This window comes from Austrofundulus limnaeus, unplaced genomic scaffold, assembly GCF_001266775.1.
Source record: "Austrofundulus limnaeus strain Quisiro unplaced genomic scaffold, Austrofundulus_limnaeus-1.0 Scaffold5, whole genome shotgun sequence".
Lineage (NCBI taxonomy): Eukaryota > Metazoa > Chordata > Actinopteri > Cyprinodontiformes > Rivulidae > Austrofundulus > Austrofundulus limnaeus.
This window is the reverse complement of record NW_013952407.1, coordinates 2616810-2622551: the sequence shown is the minus strand read 5'-3', so window position 1 is coordinate 2622551 and position 5742 is coordinate 2616810.

The window sequence follows — 5742 nt, the reverse complement described above, 5'->3', positions numbered from 1 at the left end:
AGGAAATACACTGACGGCGACAAATCACATTTGGGAATTCATCTGTGTATTATTTAAAATGAGGTTCAGAGGGAAATACTGTATATGCATTACAAGTCATTTCTCAGACAAAAACACACTTTATAATCAGTTCCGTTAACTTGATCAAGGAMTGGTGTAAGTAGTCTGACATGGCTACCATGTGAACAGCTTTCTAACATATTTCAGTGAGACACTAACTCGCTATTCCTAAGCCTACAGCTAACAAAGAGGGAGCTCAGGGGAAGAAGAGTGAACATTGATATACTCTGATCTGATTTAAGTCTTTGAACACACCATCAGATTAATTAGGCAAGATATTTCCTACCGGCAAAGTTTGTAGACGCCAGAATGGATACTTCTATGCTAATTGGGCTGGAACGTGAAGTCCAACCAAGTCTGTGACTTAGCTGTGCAGAAGCTCCCTGGTCATCTGGATTGTCAGTTTGCATTCACTGCAGAATGTTGTCCAGCACATCGCAGCGGCTGCCTTCCTTGCGGGCACATTGGTGGTCATCCGACTTGAATTAAATCAGCCTCATCGTTTCAATCGATGTAAATGTCCTTCCTGAAAAGCACCTTCAGAACAAAACTACAAAAAGGAAATAAAGTTGGAAAAACGAATGGCCTCGCCCCGGGATGGGGGAAGCTGGAGCTGAAAGTTATGAGAGGCCATGTAAGACATACATGGCCTCTCATAGAAAGTACTCTCTCCTCAAATACTTCTTAGAATTCCACACATGGCAGAACAATTAAAAACTTCCTGTTCACAACGGAACTTCTCATTGGTTAAGACTTTCTGCGGTGGCCACATGACCTATCAGGACATGACATAACAGAAGAACAGAGTAATAATTAATCAAAACAGATCAAGTTACTAAACAATGTCATGATTATTACAGTAATTAAATTAGAGTACCAAGGTATTGTTTTGACACTTCGCAGATGCTTTTTTTAGTTATACATGGAAAACATGGGTGAAAAATAAAATGTTTTCAGGGTTAATAGATAAGTTCAACATYGTGCAAAATTAAATGTCCACAGGGTGGCATTGCTGGCCCACAGATAAATCTGATGGGAGTCTCTTGATGTTTTCTGTCTCTTCTTGTTTAACATCAGGCGCCCTTTGATGTCAAACAATGTTTATTCCGGTCTTATTCTGAAAGAGGTGATAAACAAATTAACTGGCAACAGGAAGTCTAGTCTTTGTTCTAAGGCCTAAAGGAGAAGTATCAGATGAGATAACAGGAGAAGTCATTATTCAAACTTTGAGATGGTGCAGGCAGGATGAAAAAGGTGGAGTTAACAGGAACAATAGTTTGACTGTCTCTTGTTGAGAAGATATTCACGTTTCCGCTACACTTTTCTAACATTTCCTGCGTGCAGATGTCGTGGTTTTGGGTTGAAAATGATGATTTCCTTTAGCTTTTCCTGAAGCCAGTCCTGTCTGTCTCCCACTTCCTTGTGTTCCTGAACATTGTGCATAAGCTGAACCTCACTGATGGATCTCTTTCTGCAGAAACAGAAAAACACATAAGTTAAACACAGGCTTCATGAAATAAACACCCAGAATAAGCTGAATTTGTACCTCAGTGGGCTTGCCTCTATGAGGATGGTGATAAAGATGATGATCAGAACCAGCATTTCCAAATGTTTCAGTGAAAGCATACTGAGAACTGAAATAAACAAATAAAGTTAAACTATAATGCTTACACTCTCTCTGAATGAAGCAAATCTAATTGTACAGCGATACATATTCACCATCATGTTAAGTCTTACCAGAAGTTTTTGTCCTCAAGTTGAAGAAAAAGTTTGTCTGGTTTATTTGCAACAGCTCTGTAATAATGTGAGTGAAGAAGACAAACTTGTTGACAAGTCTTTCATGGGAGGAAGGCACTCTCCCTTATATACAGGMTCGCCCTCCCCGGGTCATCAATGAGTAAATTTTGCTGTTGATGTTGATGTCACATTTCCAATGAATCAATGGGAGAAGGCATCTGCAATGACACCGCCTCCACCACAATTCACTAAATCGTCTTTCAACACCTTTGCAAGGGGCCTCGTTTGTCACACTGTTTCGAAGCTTCCACTTCATTTCATCCCTCACTCATAGCAATAAAAACTTTTAATCTGACCCTCGKAGGATCGTAGAATTTATGAGAAAATTGTTGTTGTTTTTGGCTGGATCTTTGACTGGGTTTGCCTCATGCAGTGGGACTGCAGTGAAAACATATACTCACCGAAATGGCAATGACTGTCAAGCAGAATTTATTAGCAACTCAATTTTTTATGGTTCATCTCATGCAAGCATGGAAGGGTCACTGAGAAGAGCACTGCACCATSCCACAGAGCATGAAGTAAGCTGTTCATCCAGGTAAGAGTTGGGGCTAGTGATGTTTTGTGTTTCATTGTGGCAGGTAGCTGCTTTGTGTCCATAAATTCAACTTGAAATACTTTATTTCTGTCACCACAAGACATTTCAGTTTGAAGTTTCAGATTCAGCTTTTATGTTAGCTGTTATAGGTAATAAAATCATTCACACCTTATTTTAATATCTATATAATGCGCATGATGCACATGGCTGCAGAAAATGATGCCCAAATTTTACAGCTTTCCTCTTCWAGAAGGAGTCGGCAGCACGGAGCTGGACTGGGGAGGCCCCATCTGCAGATTCACTCATGCCATCAATCATACAAACATGACTGGGCATTTGAAAAACATACAGCTAATCTCCTTTGAAATGCTTAGCATCACATTTGTGTGATGCATGATCTGTGGATAAGCTTTGTCACAAGGTGCATTAGGTAAGCGAGGGAGACACTTTCTAAAAGCGGCCAAGGAATGGCTGTGAAAGAATAAGGGCCACAGAAGGACCTATATTTTTCGGTCATTTAACGCTCCAGCATGATGCCATGTTGCTGCAATCTTGTGCACTTCTGTGGTACTTGATATACTGTTTTTGCAACATTAGGTGAAATGTTATACCGTGTTTGATGATATAACTCCTAATTCATTAATCATTTTTAGTGTCTGTCAGTTTATGTGTAAGTTTGCTTCTATGACACCATCTAATAAGCTTCCACATTACACCATCATTAAAATAAGTATCACAAAATGTTAAGGAGTTTAATTTTACATCAAGAATATTTGTCTTGTTGTCACATTAATGTACAGAAATTCGTAAATATGTGTCATTTTTAAGGTCAGTATGATCTCAGTATGAGAGAACAGATGACGGCTGTGTCTTTATCAGCAATCTGCKCCATGCACATAAACAGCACTTAGCACCACCTGTGCTTTCAAATAGGCTAGATCTTTTTTGTACACGTGTAGTATACTTAACCAAGTATCTCATTACCTCATGCGCTCACAATGTGAGCCATCTGAGGGACGGCATGCAGTTGGTGTGCAAGAGGACTTTTTCAGGGACTGATGGGAAGAATCACTTGTAAATCAATAATGGTAGTCACCTCCATGTCACAAAGAAAGTAACACACATAACGGGATTCATCTCTTTGAACTATATTTAAGTGCTTTGGCTTTAAATAGGTTGCCAGTACATATTAGGGTCTGTATAGATTTTTTTCTACTGATTTTGTTGTTTTATTTCAAAATTTAGATTAGCTTATTTTCTGTCATTGATTTATTTATTATTTTATTTTGTAATTTATTTCAAAAAAGTTGCTTCAGTTGCAATCCACTGCAAAGATACGGGTTCCTGCGTGATGCAATAAGACAGCTGCYTTTCTCTGGCCTCTGCATTGTGTTTGGAGGTATGGAAGGACATCAAGGCCATATAACACCTTCCCTGAAACCTATAAACAGAGTTACTTTTTTCATTAAATGAGGTCACCTCACATGAAGATATTGCACAACAAAATTAGATTTTTTTTTAGATGGCTGACATCATCCTATCTTTGCTCATGAAGCCAAATAAACACATGTAAGACACATCTTAGCAGCTGGTTTATGAGTGGGGTAGAGCCCCAGAATGAATCTTAAGTTTCTATCAGAGTCATCTTGGAGGTACTTGACAGTCTATTTGCCAAACTAAATATTTTTCTTTATTAAATTTATTTTATAACATTGCAGCTGATATCACTCTCATTTTCACTCCCTAAAAATCTGTATTTAGATTAAAATGAGAATAAATAAAACAGTATCAAATGGGTCAAAGTAAAAAAAAAGGTGTGTGAAAGAAACAGTTTTATCGTAGACATCCAAATTAATGCAGTTTTGGCTGCAAAACAAATATAAGTATGTACAGATAAAAGCAGCAAACAGAATAACACTTTCCACTGTGCTCACTWAGGACAGATGTACATTTCTTAATTCCCTCACACCTGCAGCTCTCCAGATCTGCAGCTGTAGCTTCAGAGAAAAACACATTGGAAATAGCAGGCTGGCCGGGCGTCCTGGTGCGGCCCGGGCCGGGCCTTGGCTATCTGCTCCTCTCCACCTCAGAATGATTGGGTCTACCTCCTGGGTTCGGGTGTGTGCGGCCTCCATTAGGGGGTGGGTACATGTCCTTGACCTGGGGGGTATAGAGTGTGTATCGGGGGTATGAGTGGAACGTGGCGTCCTTGTATGTATTTGACTGAGTGGGGGTGAGGATGAGGGTGGGATGGTGCGATTGTYTATGTTTGGGTATTTGTCAGGCTGCGGTCTGGGCTGCCCCTACTGCTGGTTTATCTGGGGGCCCGCTGCTACTTGGCCCCCCGGTGGGGTGTGCGGCTGGCCGCCGGCGTGCTGGGGGTTCCCGGGGTCTGGGGCTGGGCGCTYGGGTGTGTGCCGGCCTGGCCTGGTGACTGCCTGTTGGGGCTCGGGGCCTCTGGGCCTGTCGGGCTTTGGCCTGGGGGGGGTGCGCCCTGGGGGCCCGGACCTCTGTGCCCTTTCCTGGATCTGCTTMGGTATGGCGGGTGCTGGTGGGGCCCATGAGTTTGTCGCTGCTGGCCCCAGGGGCTGTGCGTGTGGTCGCTGTGGGGACTCTCCCAGTTCTCCCCTATGGTCTGATCTGGGGGGTGGGTGGGCAGATCTTCCCGTGCGGGTGCCCCTTGGGGCTCTGCGCTCSGGATTCCTCTCGGGCCCTTGGGCTCTGGTCTTCCCTCTGTCTGCCTCGTGTCTTGGGGYTTGGGTCTCGGTCCTCTAGCAGGGATATAGCAGCAGTGATGGCCACTGGAGTTTAACATGTTTAACCACCATCAAATGCCGTCTGAAATAGCCTTAAAAACAGATTATCAAACGAGAATCCCAATGACTGGACTGTTTTATTAGTTTACTTATTATCAGTACATTTCTCACTAAGCATGAACTAGAAAACTGAGCTTACAAATGTATGTTCTGTCAAACCTCCTAATGACTAAGATCCGTGGTATTTTAATGACTTCATTGTTCTATATTAACCCGACAGAGCGCTTTACTCTGACTGCATGTTTCTTTCTGACTCTATGTCTTGTTCTGAGAAATCCACTGAAATTAATCCTGTTTTTCAACAGCTTCTCATGACATACATATATTTATCCACAAGAGGTCACTGTGGTTTAAGACTACAATTAAATAAGGTCTGAATGTTTGAATAAAGCTGTTACCTACAAGGACTGCAGATGGAAACAAGCTTTAGCTAAATCTGGTGCAAATAATCTTTTATTAATGTTTTTAATGCAGAATGTCTCTGTTAAATAAACTTATAAACTAAACTTAACTAAACCTCTGAAAAAGAAAAGC